This window comes from Equus przewalskii, unplaced genomic scaffold (assembly GCF_037783145.1).
Source record: "Equus przewalskii isolate Varuska unplaced genomic scaffold, EquPr2 contig_452, whole genome shotgun sequence".
Lineage (NCBI taxonomy): Eukaryota > Metazoa > Chordata > Mammalia > Perissodactyla > Equidae > Equus > Equus przewalskii.
The window spans coordinates 12,126-31,117 of record NW_027227607.1 but is presented as its reverse complement, the minus strand read 5'-3'; the positions used below and the strand labels follow the sequence as shown (position 1 = coordinate 31,117).

Here is an 18,992-nt window from a genome sequence, read left to right as displayed (position 1 = left end):
TTTCCTTTCTTTTTTCCTTTTTTTTTTTTTTTTTAAATCGGAGCCATGGTACTGGATGAGGGAAATCAGATCTCTGTGGCCATTTTCGTCCTCCTGTGCTTCTCAGAATACCTACACCTTTGATCACCCCTCTTCCTAGTGTTCTTGACCATCTACGCAGTCACTCTGGTGGGGAACCTGGGCATAATTGTGTTCATAAGGATCAATCCCAAACTCCACACACTCATGTACTTTTTTCTTAGCCATTTATCTTTTTTGGGAATTTGTTATTCCAGTGTATTCATACTCAAACTGCTAGAAATCTTGGTCGTGGAAGACAGAACTATCTCATTCAAAGGATGCATAGTGCAACTTTTCATTGGCTGCACATCTGTGATTACAGAAATGTTCATGTTGGCAGTGATGACCTATGACCAGTTTGTGAATGTTACTAATCCTCTTCTCTACACAGTCACTGTGTCTTAGAAACTCTGTACCCTCTAGGTAGCTGGGACCTACACATGTGGTGGAATATATTCCATGATAATCACATATTCTCTTTTGGAATTATCCTTTGTGGTTCTAATACCATAAGTCACTTCAGCTGTGAGTATTCTGCCATCCTCTCTTTATCCTGTTATCACCCCTACTTTAGTCAGACGACATGTTTAGTTATTTCTATATTCAGTGAGGCTTGTAGCCACCTGATTATCTTCTTCTCCTATCTTGTCATGATTGTCACAATCATCCAGATGCCTTCTACTGGTGGACTCCGAAAACCCTTCTCCACCTGTGCTTCCCAGCGGGCTTCCATCATCATTGTCCATGAGATCATCCTTCTTCTCTACTGTGTGCCCAACGCCAAAAGCTCCTGGCTCCTGGTCAAAGTGGGCATTGTGTTTTTTACACTCATGATCCCCATGCTGGACCCCCTTATCTACAGCCTTAGAAATGAAAATGTGAGAGTGATGGCCAGGAGTTTAATCAACTCCAAACTGCTTTCTCATTCAATATAACTCACGTGAATATATTTATTTATGTTGTACTTACATCCAACAATTTTTCATATATATTTTTGATGCTTTATTTTAAGTAAGTATACGATTATGTTTTAAATCAATTAAATATTGCACTTTCCGTGTTTTTGGTGGTCAGGACACTCTGAATGAATGTAGAAATAATCCATTCTAACACACTTAATCTCAGCTGGTTTCAGAAAAGAAAACGTATTTCAAAATCTTCCGGTTAGACATTATGAGAGTCAGAATGACAAAGAAGGGATATATATTTAAAGACTCATTACTTATGCTATAGTTTAAGTTGTGCTTTATAAAAGTGCTGCAAAAACACAGACAATAACTGCCTTTACTGGATCTGCACTCAGGTTCTCATAACCAATTCTTTTGACCCAGAAAGTTCTATAAAACAGAACTTTTTGTTCCTCTTACTACTTTACTGCATTCCAAGTGAAGTGAGGACCTGGGAGTTTGCATTATGAGAAATATTATCTGACTTTGAGCACATTCTGAAAATATTAACTACTGTCCATATGTACCACTTATTTTTGAGTATCAATGTAATATTTTATTCATTAGAACGTTTTGAAAATAATACTGAATAATAAGGAAAAGTTTAACTTATTTCTAAGAAGACATATCCATTTCTCAGAGATAAAAAGACTGATATTAATAAAATATAATTTTCAATCATCCATTCTCAACAGTAAACTTCCCACCTATAATTTTCTTTGTATCAGTACATGACATCCACAACTACTCAGTTGCTTAAACAAGCAAAGGAGAAGGCATTATTTATTTTGATTTACTATTCTGTAGACTCTCTCAAGGTTCTGTCAGTCTGTTGTATTGTTTCTGTCCCCAAAATGGAAATACGTCTTCATGTTTTCTGAGTTATCATTGTCATTAAGGGAGTTTTTAGTAGTTAATACCAAATTAATATACTTCCCACATTTCTTAACCTTATATAAGGCAGGAATCTCAGATAATCTGTAGTGATTTTTTAAAAGTATAAAACCATTTATTTTACTTATCAGCTTAGAATTGTACAATAGTTTTTATTACATTTATTATTTTAATCTAACTCTTTGCAAAATGTAGGATCTGCTTAATTCTCTGGCTTCATCATTTTAGATTTAAACCTTCTGAAACATATTTTTCAAACAAACATCCATGTAACTCTCAAGTAGATCAATACATAGAACACGAGTACCCCAGAGTCAATTATTGGCCCTTTCCTCCCTCTCTCAGCGAGTCAAAGGGATGGATTTTATCCAAATGATGCAGTGGCTTTTCTATATAGATTTGATATCTACCTACGCCTCTCAAAACTACAAATTAATATTCCTTCTTTGCAAACTTTATGTAAAGGAAATCGTGCGTTCTGTATTTTGTGTATCTGACTTTTATGAATGAATGTTATGTTTTATAAATCATGTTGCATATATTTATAGTTTATTCAATTTTGCTTCTATTATATATTTTATATTATAAATATTTCTGATTTTCTTTATTCCATTTGGGGTGTTTCAATTTGGGAGCATGTATACCACTACACTGCACATAATTACTCTTTAGAATGAGATTTATACCCAGAAGTATTATGTATTTATTTAGATCTTAATTATTCAATATGATTTTATCAATTTAGACTCCTAAAAGGAATGTTTGAAAGTTCTGAAGTTATAATTCACTTCCTTGGCAGTGTTTAGTATTATTAGATGTTATGATTTTTACCCATTTATTTGATTTAGAATATTTCATGTGTGGTTTTAATTTGAATATTTATGATCATTGAAGTAAGGCACATTTTAACATATTTGCGGATTTTTTTTCTTTTCACAGTGACTTCTTAGGGCGGTTACCAGTTTTCATTTAAATTATTATGCCATTGTTATTATTTATTCAAAAATTTATTTCATATTATGAAAATAATCTTGGCCATTAAGTACCTTGAAAGTATTTTTGCATTTTGGCTTTACTTTTCACCCAGCTAACGTCCTCAAATAAAGAGCAAGTTTTAATTTTAACTTAGTCAAATGTATTACTTTGTAATGTTTTTCTAATTGTTGAAGATTATATTTATCTACCCTTGAGGTGTAGGAGACATTTTTCTATATCATATTCAAAGATATTTGTTGTTCTTCATATTGCTCTAGGAGTCTCCTGAAATTCACTTTTGTGGTGGTATGAGGTTTGGGTATATAGTAGATTGTTTTACTTGTTCAACATTGTTTGTTCTTTCTTTGTCTTCGTCATGCTTTTCTGTAGGCAAAGAGAGAACAATTCTAATGTGGCTTGCTTGGGACAATGGAAAGTGAATGTGTCATAAGTTCCATAATAGAAGAAGCTTTAAATGCCCCTACATGGTTTGAATCTTTCCTCCTTGAGCTTATGCATTCAACTTTGAGAAGAGCATACCACAAAATAGTGCATGTTCCTTCAGCCTGGTCCTGGAATGAGAAAACAAGGGAATTGAGCCAAACTTAACCAAACACAGCATAGCAGAGCTATGGTCAATCACCACCATTCATGGTACTACTTCGTTTTTAAGCAGATGGATATATCATTGCCACATGCTGTTTACTGAAAAAAATCCATTCTCTCCTTCTTACTCTGTAATACAATCTTGTCATAAATGAAGTGCCCATATGTGTGTTTATCAGTATAATTGTTAGCTGTTGCCACAATAACTCTGATAAAAAAAAACAGCAAGCAACCAATAGCTTAGAAGTACAATTATTTATTTTCAAACATCAGGAGGTCATCTGAAGTCGCTCTACCTTAGACTATGAGACTAGGAATGTTTTGCTTCGCACCACAGTTCTGTGAATATAGATTGCTCCATATGTCTTTTATCATTTTTAGAATATTTGGCTATTTGTCTTGTGGAAATGTCAGAAAAGCAGTAGAACAAGTGAAAACATTCTAGATCTCTTAAAGCCTAGGCTTAGAACTGCCATACTTTCTTCTCTGCCAGCAGATCATTAAACATGTCACAGGACTGGACTCATAATCCAAAGATGAAGAAATACACTCCATCGATAATAAAGTATGTAGAATTTACAGATGCAAGGAGATGGTGGGTAACTGGACCCAATCATTCAATCTACTTCAGGCAGCTTTTTAACTCTCTATTGCATTTCATTGAAGTATTTGTCATTACTACATATTCTTAATTATTTTAGTTTGAAATAAATCAATTAGAAAATTTCTTTCATCATTTGCACTTTCATACAAACTTCAAGATTTACTTTGGTCATTTATTACATACTTTTGAAGCCTGAGCCCGCTGTGGGCTCTAACTATTATACTTATTCTTTAGATCTCCACTTTAATGCATTCTTAGCTGTAGCTATGCCTTCTCTGCTTCATTAATCTATACTCCTCCATCCTCTTTACATCTTTCTGAAATATGAGCTGGTTTTTATTTTAAACGCTGTCTTTATTAGTGTGACTTTGTTATTTGATTTATTCCTTCATTATCATTTCTCTCTTTGATCAAGTTTATGATGGAGGGGAGAGGCAACAAAGATATATAGATTTTAATATATTAAAAAATCCACACTTTCTTTATCACTTCATAGCTGGATGATGGATAGACAGATAAACCTATAAGTTTATTTATTGGTAGACATGCACAAAGTTTGAAAAGTTTAAAAAATAAAAATTAATATTATCTTTGTTGTTGGCTTATCAATTCTTTTTTTATTTCTCACTATAATATCAGCTCAGTACTGAAAAGGCAACTACAGAATGGGAGAAAATATTTGCAAACTATATATCTGATAAAAGATTTATATCCAATACCTATATAAAGAACTCATACAACTCAATAGCAAAAAAAATCATAATCCAATTAAAAAGTTGACTAAGCACTTGATTTAGACATTTCTTCTAAGAAAATGTGCCAATGGCCAATAGGCATATGAAAAAAATGTGTGATACCACACCAATCATAAGGGAATAACAAATGACATTCATAATTAAATATCATCCCACAAATGTCTGGATGACTACTATTAAAAAATCAAAAGACAAGTGTCGGCTAGGATATGGAGGAATTGGAAGACTTGTGCATTGTTGGTGGGAATGCAAAATGGTGCAGCTGCTATGGAAAACCGTATGGAGGTTCTTCACAAAATTAAAAATTGAAATACTATATAAAATAGTAATCCAGCTTCTGGGTATTTATGCAAAATAATTGAAGTCAAGATTTCAAAAAGGTATTAACATCCCCACATTCACTGTAGAACTGTACAAAATATTCAAGATGTAGAAACAGCCTAAGTGTCCATGGATAGATAAATGGATAAAGAAAATGGGGTAAATATATACAATAGAATAAAATTTAACCTTAAAAAAGAAGGGAATTCTGCAATATGTGACCACTTGGATGAAGTTTGAGGACATTATGCTAAGCGAAATAAGTCAGTCACAGGAAGATAAATACTGCATGACTCCACTTACATGAGGCATCCAAAATAATCAAATTCATAGAATTAAAGAGTGAAATGATAGTGGCAGGGGGCTGGGAGAGGGAGAAATAGAGAATTACAAAACAAGGGACATACATAAAATTTCAGTTAAGCAAGATGAATGAGCTCTGGAGATCTGCTGTACAAAATTGTGTCTGTAGTCAACAATATCGTATTGTATAATTAAGGATCTCTTAAGAGGATAGTGCTCATGTTAAGTGTTCTTACCACAAGAAAATGAAATTAAAGAAAGAAACATTAGTACATTATGATCACTAAAATCCAAACTTTATTTGGGTTCCATCAGTTTTTCCCATTATTTCACTTTTCTCTTCTGGGATCCAACCCAGGGTATTACTTTCCATTTAGTTGTCATGTCTCCCAAGTCTCCTCTGGTGTGTGACAATTTTTCATTCTTTTCTTGTTTTTCTCGACTTTGACAGGCCTCAGGCATACTGGCTAGTCAGCCTGTAGGAGGCTTCCAAATTTGGATTTGTCTGATGTCTTTCTGATATTAAACTGGGATTACGGATTTTAGGGGAAGAATATCACGGATGTGAAGTCTTTTGCATCACATCATATCAGGGCATAAATGATATCCACACTGTATCACTGATGAAGGCCACATTTATTCTTTGTTTAAGGTAGCATTGGACAAGTTTCTCCACTCTAAACTTGAATGTGGAATTTGAAGCTCAGTTGAGTTAATAGCAGCTATTTCTGAATTTTCCTTTTTTTCTCATTTAAAACTCAACAGTTTACATTATCTTTAATCAATATGTATTATTTCAATAATTTAATATCTACAAGAAATTAATGGAATAGACTCAGTGATGTAATTATTCCTAATGATTTAGAAGAAAATGCATCTACCACAATGACACAAGGGATATTGTTTCTACTAATTGTATGTTTCATCACCCACTGAGTAATACTTCAATTATGATTCTCTGTAGTTTATATCTCCACAATCATAGAGGCAGATATAAGATGCAGAGTTTTGCAGAGTTTAGACTGTGGTTTCAGCTTTTAGCTTTTTCTTTATATTCTCTGATATTTCTTATGTCTTGGAAGTATAACGCCATTTTACTGGTATACACATTGAAATATATTGCCACTTGTGTTACAAACGTCAAGCCTTGCTGTCTTAAAGAATGTTTGACTACAGAGAAGGAATATGCCTGAAGTTCATTAACTGTCAAAAGAAATGCTCAGTAAAATAATCAAGATCTTCTGGCTTCAGGTCATTTCATTTCTCTTTTGTTAAATTTCTCTTTAGGCGGAAAACATGGAGCTACAGCTCATATAGATTATTCCAAAAATTATAGATGATCCTTTTTATGGTGAGAGACTTTTTGTGTGTGAGGAAGATTGGTTCTGAGCTAACATCTGTTGAGAATCTTCCTCTTTTTGCCTGAGGAAGATTGCCTCTGAGTTAACATGTGTGCCAATCTTCCTCTATGTTGTATGTGGGATGCCACCACAGCATGCCTTAATGAGTGGTGTGTAGGTCTACACCCAGGATCTGAACCCACAAACCCTGGGCCACCCAAGGAGAGTGTGCAAACCTAATCACTACGTCAGTGGACTGGCCTTATGGTCAGAGATATTTTAATTGTCACTAACAGGCACGAAGTGTTTCTGACAGTTAAATTTTGTATTACAGAAACTAGCAGAAGTTAGCAATGGGTAAGTCATAGAAAATTTAGGTGATATATGGTGATTTTTGAAATTTTATAGGCCTAGTTTAAATTTGAGTACAAAACTAATCCTAATCTTTGATTTTCATGAAAACTATTTGAAATCATTTCAGGGATAAAATTCTGTAACGAATTCTCAAGCATTAGGTGAAAGGCACAAACTAGTTACATTTTAAGATTCATACCAACAGATAAATTCTGTGGGCATTTAATTCTGCATTATGTCTAGAAATGGTCAAAATATAAAATAATTAATACTAAAATTTATGTGGCACCACTTGCAATGCCAAGTTATCTCCTTGATAGTGTGATTCTTAGAACCGTAACAACGTACCCTGTGCTTCTATTCTGGCTCTTCTGTGTTTTTACAGTTTCTTTCATTCTGGAAATTCATGTTTCAGTACTACATTAAAAATCCTAACAAGAGCTGAATTTTAAACAATAGGCTCATTACTACATATTTTCTATATCAGTGGTTCTCATAATTTAGCATGCAACAAAATCACCTGGAGGTCTGGTTAAATCACAAATTGTGGGCCCCATACCAGAGTTTTTGATTCGGGAAATTTTTGATGTGACTAGAGAATTTGCACCCCTAACAAATTTTCAGGTGCTTCTGCTGCTGCTGCTGCTTGGGAAGCATACTTTGAGAATCACTGTTCTATACCAACTTCAGAGAGAAATATGAAGCCTCTTTCTTTTCTGTTTCTCCTTTCTATTCATTTATATTTTTAGGAATAACTATTAGTTCTTTATTCAATAGGAATCATGATGTTATCTAAAGGAAATCAAAGTACCATACCTATTTTTATTATCCATTGTTTTTCAGAATATCCAGAACTCCAGGGGCTGGCCTGGTGGCGCAGCGGTTAAGTTTGCACATTCCGCTTCTTGGTGGTCTGGGGTTTGCCAGTTCAGATCCCGGGTGCGGACATGGCACCGCTTGGCACACCATGCTGTGGTAGGCGTCCCACACATAAAAAGTAGAGGAAAATGGGCACGGATGTTAGCTCAGGGCCAGGATTCCTCAGCAAAGACGGGAAGGACTGGCAGTAGTTAGCTCATGGCTAATCTTCCTCAAAAAAAAAAAAAAAGAATATCCAGAATTCCAGATTCCACTCTTCCTGGTTTTCTTGTCTACCTACACAGTCACTATAGTGGGAATTTAGGCATGATAATAATCATCAAGATCAATACAAATCTCCATATGATCATGCACTTTTTTCTTAGTCACTTATTCTTTATAGACTTCTGTTATTCTATTGTAGTTACACTTAAACTGTTGGAGAACTCAATTGTGGAAGACAGAACCATCTCTTTCTCTGGTTGCATTCTACACTTTTGTTTTGCTTGCATATTTGTAGTAACAGAAACTTTCATGTTAGCAGCGATGGCCTATCACCCATCTTCTGGCAGTTTATAACTCCTTGCTCTATCCCACTACTATGTCTCAGAAGCTTTGTGTGCTGCTGATGTCCGAGTCTTACTCATGGGATATAGTGTGTTCCCTGACACTCACATATTTTCTTCTTGTACTATCCTAATGTAGGTCTAGCATCGTATATAATTTTATCTGTTACCACTCTGTAATTGTTTCTTTCTCCTGCTCATACCCTTATATCAGCCAGATGCTGTGTTTTATCATTGCCATATTCAGTGGGTTGAGCAGCCGGATGATTATTCTGCTGTCCTATATACTAAATTTTATCACTGTTATAAGGATGCCACCAGTAAGTGGGCGCCAGAAATCTTTCTCTGCCTGTGCCTCCCACTTCACAGTCATCACCATTTTGGGATCCATTCTTTTCCTTTACTATATCCCTAATCCTAAAACATCTTTGCTCATAGTTAAAATAGCTTCTGTGTTTTACACAGCAGTGATTCTCATGCTGAATCCCTTCATCTCCAGTCTTAGGAACAAAGATGTGAAAGACACATTCAGAAAATTAGTTGTCACAACATTGCTTTCTAACTCAATATAATATTGTTAGATTCATTATTTTGTTTCTGAAAAAATCAGATTTATTATGCTACAGATTAATCAACTCTTGTAGTGTAATTGATAATTCCAATCATTTTATCAATAGGCCATTAGTTAATATATCTGTGGCAGCACATTTTATGATTATGTATTTTTTCATACATTAATTTTCAGTGAAATAGCTCTAAACCACATGTAAACTAAAAATTTAGAAAATAAAATTCTTGGACTATATTTTACAATATTTGGAAATTGTCTTTGGATGCTTTATCATATAGTTAATTATATATGTGTGTTTCCAAAATAAAACTAATTCGTTGTTCATCCCTAAATTCATATATTATTTTATTCCCAAAAAATTGTGTAATAAAAGCAATATGATATTACAGTAGTAAGTTCCAAAATGGTTTCAGGCATATGCATTCATCTAAATTTAAATAAACATGCCATTATAATTTAATGAAGAGATGATTTTCAGCAAATAATGCTGAGATAACTGGATATTCATACGGATAAATGAGCCTTAATCTTTTCCTCACACAATACACAACTATTAGCTTGAATTAAATGAAATGAATCATAAATCTAACATAAAAATTAAAACTAGAAATTTTAGTATAAAACAGAAAAATTTGAAATTTTTGGCAGCAATTTTTTTCAGATAAAATGTGAAAAGTATAGATCACCAAAAAATTGAGAAAAGAATCTTCCATCAACATTCGTATCTTGTGGTAAAAGTTTCCTATTGATGAAAGACACGATTAAGAAAAGAAAAATGTAAGTCACAGGCCAGGAGTAAATATTTGCAATATAGATGTTTGACAAATTGTTTGTACGTGGAAGATATAGAGAACTTTTTACACTCAAAACAAGACAAACAATCTGCTTAAAGAATTGGAGAAATATTTTAGCGCTTGAAAAATCAAGATATACAAATCATCTATAAACACATGAAAAAATACTAAACATCATTAGTTATCAATGAAATTTGTGTTAAATCCACAATGAGACACCACTGTATACTAGCTAGAATGGCTGAAATTAATAAGACTGAAATACTAAGTATTGATGAAAATGTGGAGCAAGCGGAATGCTCATACATTTCAGATGGGAGTAAAGGGTAAAATTAATTTTAAAATAGCTTACAATATCGTAAGAGGTTGTGCAAAAACTTCCAACACAGCTCAACAATTCCTTTCCTAGGTATTCACCCATGAGAAATGAAATCCAATATTTTAGCTTAGGAGAAAATTGATTTCTAGAGTATATGACATAGGGAAGGGAAAAGAGTAAGGAGAGTGATGTTTGTGGATATTTTTGTGCTTTTATGAACTTTTTTTGGCTTTTTTATTTTAAATACATGATTTTGGGGGCCGGCCTGGTGGTGCAATGATTAAGTTCACACGTTTTGCTTTGGCGGTCCAGGGTTCACCAGTTCAGATCCCAGATGGGGGCCTATGCACCGCTTGTCAAGCCACGCTGTGACAAGCATCCCACATATAAATTAGAGGAAGATGGGTATGTATGTTAACTCAGGGTCAGGCTTCCTCAGCAAAAAGAGGAGGAGTGGAAGCAGAAGTTAGCTCAGAGCTAATCTTCCTCAAAAAATAAGCAAAAAATAGTGATTTTCCTAGAAAATGTGGATTTTCTATCCATGAAGACCTGTTTCCATAGACCTATCAAGGTTAAACAGGAAATGACTGAAGAGATATGGAAAGATCTTGGCTCTTAACATAGAGAAATATGTATATATATATATATGCACAAACACATCCATAAATTTATACACACCTAAATAAATTATGGTACTATATACATATACTTGTTAGCATATGTAAATCTTGTCCTACGTTGTGACTATGATTGCCTTCTTATAATATCTATGTTACCAAGCCTTTGAGAACCCTACTGATGAGGTATAATTGCCCTCTCATGTAATTGTCCTTTTGAGGTTCATGAGAGTTTAGTTTGTACATAAAAGAACAATTTTCAAATTGCTATTAATACTGAGAACAATCAGATCCTGTTTATATGAGTCAATGTCTAGTCAAGACATAAAACAACTATTCTTGGTTTTTAAGGCGAGGGAAATTAGAACAGTGATTTGTCTTAAATGTACTGGAAGGACTGCTGGAAGAAAAAGGGGGAAAGAGATCTTCCAGAGATTAGTAAAGAAGCCATCAAACTCAGCATGCTGGAGGCAAAAATTTTTCTCAAGACTCAGCCCTCCTATTGCCTTCGCTGCTCTTTGAGTTGGCTGGGGTTTTGAATGAGACCTGACAGATATGTAGCTCCCTCAGTTATGAAAGGCTCATAATGGTTGAGCTCTACCTTCTGATATTTGAGTTCACCACTCTCTCTTGCTACCCCATGCAGCTTAATAGCCAGACAAATATTGTGAGGGGGAGATGGTAAAGGTTTTGTGAAAGGTCTCAATTCTCTAGTCAGATTCTTTTCTCCTAAGTACCATGACATTTATGTAGAACGTTTCAGTCTGCCTTTCTGATTCAGGTCCCCAGCCCCCCATGCCCCCTAGAATATAACACATGCCCTGTGGGAAATATTGGTCATGACTTTTGGATTTCTTTAGTTTTCGGTTCATGAATAAATTATTGTGTCTCCACAAAGCATTGCTGTATTCTTTGTTTTCTCAGTAGTATCCCTCTGCAAGCCCCAAATGTGAAACTCAGCATTTTTTCAGAATCAGAAAAAGTTGGCAGTAAAGGAAACAGCTGGTGATAGCAGGTTCACCAAGGAGGATCTCTTTCCTCTATGAAATTTTGATTTGTTTGTCCTAGTTTTTTTAATTTTTCTCTTTAAAATAATTTTTGCAATTTCTCTTTTTAAAAATGTTATTTCTTCTAAGTTCTTAGTTATTGCATTTACATTTTGGTGAGTAAACCTGCATTTTAAAAAATATACTATAAATAAAACTTTCGTTAATACAGAAAAAAAATGTTATTTCAGGGGAAATGTGGATCTGCAGTATCTTCTCATCCTACCTGAATTAGAAGACAATGACTGACTCTCCAATGAACAATGGAAGGTAGAAGACAATGAGTGACACTGTTAAATTGGTGAAGAAAATAACTGTAAAACTATGATCCTAAGCCTAAGAAATATTCTTTAAAAATATAGATGGAACAAAGCCTTTTCAGAAAAAAAAAAGCTAAAGAAATGTCTTCAGTGGGTTTACAGTAAAAGAAATCATAAGAAGAGTTCTTCAAGCAGAATGAAACCTGATAGATCTTGGAGCATGACTGTTGACTATGGAAAACTCAACCAAATAGTTGCCCTTGAGCAGATGAATGTGGCTTATGGAATATAGTATTCAATCACTGATTTGGCAAATGCATTATTTTCATTTTTAATTTTAAAAGAAAAGCAGAAACAATTCACATTTCCATGGATGGATAAAAGTATTTCTGTAAAGTTTCGCTCAGGGCCATGTTAATTCTCCAGCTACCAAGAGGTAGTTAGTGTGCTGAAGGCCTTAGTAAGACACAAAGGAATGAAAAGATTCAGAGAACTGCAACATCAATGATGTGTTTAGGGTTTAAGTAAAGAGAAATAGTCCAACATATCCTCCCCAAAATAAAAGACGAATTATTGCATTTTCTGTTCCCCACCAGAAGTGAGAAAGCACAACTCTTAGAAGAACTCTTTTAAGATTTAGAGGCAATACTTTCCTGTAAATACTGCTCTTACTCTTATACCGGGTCTGATAAACAACCCTTAAGGTAATTGATTACCACTTCCTGGAGTATATAACTTTGTATAATCTCCTCCCATTGTGTGCAGGTGAGACCTGTGACTTGCTTCTAAACAATACAATATGGCAAATGTAATAGGATGTCATCACCTTGGTTAAGTTATGTTATATAGCAAGAAGAAGAATACTGCATGTGCAATTAAACTCCAAAAGCTCTTCCTTTTCAGTTAATTACATGGGGGTTTATCCTGGGGGGGCTTGGTTTAATTAGTGAAAGCCATTGAAAGAAATACTAGGACCTTCCTGAAGTTAGAAAGACTCTTTTCATTGCTGACTTTGAAGACGTAAGATACCATGCTGTGAGAGGGCCTACAGAGAGGACCATGTAACAAGGAACTGCAGGTGGCTTCTAGGATCGGATCAACAGCCTGCAAGAAAATGGGTACCTTAGCCCTATATCTGCAAGATTAAATATACCAACAACTTGAAGAGCTTGTAAGGGGATCTTTCCCCTGTTGAGCTTCTTATCAAACCACAACTCTGACTGACATCTGAATTGCAGCCTGATAACACCCTGCAGAGTCCAGAAAACCCAGGTAAGTGGTGCCTGGACTGCTCCCCTGTAGAAACTGTGATATAAAAATGTGTATTACTTGGGGCTGGCCCCGTGACCGAATGGTTAAGTTCGCGCGCTGCGCTGCAGGCAGCCCAGTGTTTCGTTGGTTCGGATTCTGGGCGCAGACATAGCACTGCTCATCAAGCCACGCTGAGGCAGCGTCCCACATGCCGCAACTAGAAGGAGCCACAACGAAGAATATACAACTATGTACAGGGGGCTTTGGAGAGAAAAAGGAAAAAATAAAATCTTTAAAAAAAATGTGTATTACTTTAAGCCAATCAGTAGGCAGTAATTTATTCTGCATCATGGAATCATCATATCATCATACTCATATATCAGGTGACACAAAAGTTTCCATCTTTGACTGGCTCTAGGTCAGAAATCGGCTTCAGAGCTGGTCCAGGGTGCAGAGGTTAGTGGTGGGAACAACATGCAGTGTGGAACACATGTCTATCCCAGTGGGAAAATAACAATGCAGATCCCTCGGATTCTGAAGCAAGGCCATTTCATCTATAATAAATAATTCTATGCCTTGTGATAAGTAGCCACAGTTGTGTTATGGCTTTCTGAAAGAGTCTGGAAAGGGTTAGTCAGATTGTCAGGGGCCAAGAGAAAGCATAAGTGGATCTAATTGGGTGATATTTGAGTGTGGTGGAACCAATAGATTGGTTGACACCCAGTGGTTTTAGATAGTTAAATATGCTTCTAGTATACATTTGTCATTTTTAAGAAGGTATAGATTAATTGTATTAATTGTACTAATAGAAGCTTGGAAGAGTAGATTGCCCATATTTGGAAGAAATGCAAATTAGTTCCAATGAAGTGAAACAATGATTCCAAGAAAAATAATGATTATTTTATGTTAAATGAAAAAGACAGAATCCAACTTACGTTGCTTATGGATTTCAAGACCCACGTATTATGCATAGAAAAATCCAGAAAAATAATACAGCAAATATTAACAGCAATTATCTCTGAATGGTTGCTTTTCAGCTGATTTAGCTTTCCCCTTGCTGTTTGCTGTGGTCACCAGGTATTCTAAGTCAATTTGTATTTTGTCCATAATTAATATTCTATTTTATTTATTTATTTTGAGGAAGATCAGCCTTGAGCTAACATCTGCCACAAATCCTCCCCTTTTTGCTGAGGAAGATTGGCCCTGAGTTAACATCCATGCCCATCTTCCTCTATTTTATATGTGGGATGCCTGTTGCAGCATGGCTTGATGAGTAGTGCATAGGTCTGTGCCTGGGATCTGAACTAGTGAACCCTGGGCCACTGAAGTGGAGCATGAGAATGTAACCGCTATGGCACTGGACTGGCGCTTTTAATTAATATTTTAAAACAGATTTATGAAGTGGGCTTGAGGAAGCATTCTCTCCAGCAATTTACAAGGAATTACATTCTTGTAAAATCCAACATAGGAGAGCATTCAATCTAATTTCTAAGTTTGTGATATAAGACGAAACAATTCAGCAAAGATTCTCTAGAGTCTAAATCCCTGATGTCATGGAGGCGTACATAAGCCCTACAGTTTGACTCCTAGGAGTCAGATTCAGCTTCCAAATCTCTCTCCCTTCCTCTCTGTCTCTTCCTGACTTTTTTGGGATGTTAAGGGAAATATTATCATCACATTAATTAAAATTTATTGTTGACTCCTGCTATATTTGCAAACTTCTTAATGTTTTAAATGATGTTTGAATTCTGAGTGGTAACTATTTCATGACTATTAATACTAGGAACAGGATCTTAAGGTGAGGTAGTTTCAGTTTGGGTGATTTATCTTGTGTTATCTTTCTCTTACGTGGAGACTGAAGCTCTGCAACCTTTGAGGTGGGGAACACTCTTGCTTAGTCTAAATGCCATAATGTCTCCTGAGTCTATTTTCCCCAAGTCTCACATTGCTGAGCTTTGATCTCTCCCTACCTTCACACATTATGTAAATATGTGTAAAGTACATATGCAAAGTAATAATGAACAGAATATATCATGAAATTTCAATTTCCTGAGTAATGTCTGTAGGTATACCAGGAATGTGGAAAATATTGCTGGAGTGAAAAGGGAAAGTCTCTTTGTGACGGTGATTTTCGTTTAAAGCTTTGGATATTGTAAGTGCTGCATCAGTACACTGGGAAAAGAGGAAGTTAAAGATAAAAAAAGAGAAAAGTAAAATAACCCAAGGAATAAATGAGCAAGGGTTGTTCATTATATGCTGAGAATATTGGCGTGATTGAAGAAGATTGAGCAGTAGGGAACAGCTGGAGTAAGGCTTTAGGTAAACTGAGAAGAGACATTTAGAATTAGCTAATAGGGAGAAATCAAAGCTTTCAGAGCCAAAGACTGTCATAATAACCACAGTAATCAAGGGAAGAAGAAGCTGATGTTCTCACAGTGCAAGCTAGCAGCAACACAGGAAAGTTGGCTGTACCTCAGCTACAGTAATCCACCTGAGTCACGATTGCAGCCTGCTAAGTCTCCCACCGGCACCAACCTGAGATTAGAAAGAGAGGACAAGACAGTCATTATAATAATGAGAAAGCACGGGAAAAAATGACAATTTATTGAAGGACAGTAAGGGGTGAATTAAGAAAAATAGAGTGAAGAGAAGATCCAAGAGCGAGCTGAGATACCCTTTGACATCCCAAATTGTACCCACATGTTCATTACTGCCCACTTTGGTTCTTGATCTGTTTCTTAGATTTTTAAAAATAATATAAGAATTCTAAAATAATACCAATCCGTTATAGTACTAAGAATTAAAGGGGGAAGTGTGGACAAACTTACATATCCTGGACTCCACAATTGTCAGACTTTGTGGTAGGTATGTTAACATCATTTCCTAATTTAATACTTACACATGTGTGAAATATGTATCATCATGTCTTTATTACCGATAAAAAAGTTGAGGCTGAGAAAATTTCATTAATTCACCAAAGATAACACAGTAAATGACAAAGCCTGGAACTGAATTTAAATCTATGTTTCCAAGCCCATGCTTCTTTCATTATGCTGGTGTGTCATTAGCTCTTTGTTACTTTCCTTCCCATTCTTTTTCTACATGTAGGAAATACATTCTTTTGAGTGTCACCAGTAGCATTTAGCTGTGAAGGAGATGATAGATTCTTTCTATCTTGACCTGGTCAGACAAAACTAAAATGGTGTCTTCATCTATGGGAATAATGCTAATAGTATTTTGTTAACCTGAACATGTCAGACATTGCTTGTTATTGACACATGACACATGTTATAAACTTACTTTTACAAACATTGTTAAATGATTAAAAATACTTTTGATCTTTTGAACTGCTTGAGAATACAAATGCTTTTGTTTTCTCAAAATAACATATACAAATATAACAAAGATCGCATGCCTCAAAACAAGATAATCGCATATGTAGCTTTATTCAAAACCAATGTTTACATCACCAGAAATTTGGAGGGTTATTATGTAATCATTGGTGTTTATTACCATATTACCTTAAAAATATAGAAAATACATATTAGAGAATATAGAAGGCTCTGGAGAATATAGAAGGCTCTAGAGAATATAGAAGCCTTGAGCAAACCACAGTATAGGTTACTCCCCACCAAATTTTCTTGATCAAGCAAGTCACAATTCCCATTTAATGGATCCATCACTCTGTTCCCCAGTAGAAGCATTACTACTCTAAACTACTAGAGTTCACAGTTTCACTTATGAGAAACAGAGATTTAGCTGGCTGTCACTAAGGATAATATGTAGAAGACCCACTCCTATTTTCACTCTGGACCTATAAATTCTGGGTCCCATAAATTATTAGAGAAACAGCAATGTATAGTGGTTTCCAATTTCAAGCATATAACACATTCGGAGGGCATTTGTTCTATCCCTCTAAACTATTGTGAACAGAGCTTTTCCCATAATTAAATTTAAAAAATCTTATTCCAATTTTCCCGGTACACTTTTTGAATTTTTGAATACTAGATGAATTTTCCTTTGCCACTGTCTTTCAGGAACACTGAACGACAGGAATGTAGTGCTACAAATGTTCACTTTTGTGTGGTGCCCGCATATTATGCAGAATCATCTGAAAATAAGACCCCAATGCTTCCTTCCATATTCAGGTTGTCATAGGGAATACCTTATGAGGCTACAAGTTGAGGCTGTGAAAGAGAAAGCAATGTAACCAAAGTATTGACTGCAGACATTGTGGCCACTTGCTCAGGAACAGGAGTGCTGTTGGCTGCTGTGCATGCCTAATGTTACAGATTGGTGAGGTAGACAACAGCCGGTTCCTGATGGAAAGTGTAGGCTCCACAGTAACTTAGTAGCCTATTGTCAATCACTGAGTCTCTGTTAAGGTGCATTAAAAAGTCAGAAGCTGTTTCTCAAAAGGTGACTAGTTAACTGCAGAGGCACTTATTGCTTTGCTTTAAAATTCTAAAGGTCTGATCTGTAATTCAAAGTTTATCCAAAGTTCTGAACAATGCTCATCTGCAAATACACTTCAAGGACAACCATCTATACCGGGTCATATGGCCCAAATACAACAGCAGCTTGCTGGGAGACTGGACTCATGAGAGTTTTCTCTTGTTTAGGAATCCACTCAAAATGTACACCATTTGGGTGACTTCATAAATGGTTGCAATAACTTGTCTAAAATTGGTATATGCTGCCTATAAAATCAAAAGAGGCCCACTGAATTTTGTTGTAGATCAGGGGGGCTTTGAGTAATACTGCATTACCTTAGTCTTACTAATTCAAGAGGGCATTTTAATTATGTGCAAACAAAGCCTATTAGTCAGTTTCAAGATGCCATTTTTCTGTGTAGTTTGAAGGAAATTCCAGTCATTGAAAATGGCACAAGGGAGCTGTCATTTGCCTTAATTACTTGTTTTAATGCTTGTAAGGAATAAGCTGTCAGTGATTATCCAGAGTTTGAGTCTCCAGGGCTACAAAATTAGATGTAAGAGGCTTGGGCTCCCAGTTATACCCATGTTATGGAGAAACTGGAGGGTGGTGGCCTGTTTCTCGACAGCAGGTAAGTGCATTCAGGTTTTCTATGAAACAGTTAAAGTATTATTTTCTTCATATAGTAACCAGTGTCTTCTTTTATTTTCATTTTTATATTAAGTCACTATAAATGCTATCCAATTGCGAATCCAATAATGTTAAAGAAAAGTTAACACTCATGGAAATAATTGGCTTCAAGTCCATTGACACTCATTTCACAAAGAATAGAATTAAACTTTCCACCTGGAAGTTGTTATTTATCCGTCTCTGTGTATATACACTGCTGGTGGGAAGGCAAACTGTTGCAGCCACTATGGAAAACAGTAGGGAGATTCCTCAAAAAACTAAAAATAGAACTACCATACGATCCAGCCATCCCACTACTGGGTATTTATCCAAAGAGCCTGAAGTCAGCAATCCCAAAAGTCCTGTGCACCCCAATGTTTATTGCAGCACTGTTTACAATAGCCAAGACGTGGAAGCAACCTAAGTGCCCATCAACACACGAATGGAT

The 18,992-nt window shown here is 35.5% G+C and overlaps 1 long non-coding RNA gene and 2 pseudogenes across 2 annotated transcripts in view; 2 read left to right on the top strand and 1 right to left on the bottom strand.

Annotated features, from left to right (window-relative positions):
• LOC139081321 (uncharacterized) overlaps positions 1-18,992 on the bottom strand; it is a 103,226-nt gene that overhangs the window by 76,593 nt on the left and 7,641 nt on the right. The window contains exons 2-3 of one of the 2 annotated variants that reach the window (XR_011536414.1): positions 15,914-15,976; positions 7,970-8,129 (exon numbers count right to left, since the gene is read on the bottom strand). This is a non-coding gene — a long non-coding RNA (uncharacterized lncRNA). Of the gene's footprint in view, positions 1-7,969; positions 8,130-15,875; positions 15,977-18,992 lie in introns of those variants that run through there. The other variant, XR_011536416.1, reaches the window with a different exon arrangement.
• On the top strand, positions 46-995 carry LOC139081320 (olfactory receptor 1165-like; annotated as a pseudogene).
• On the top strand, positions 8,387-9,155 carry LOC103543950 (olfactory receptor 5D13-like; annotated as a pseudogene).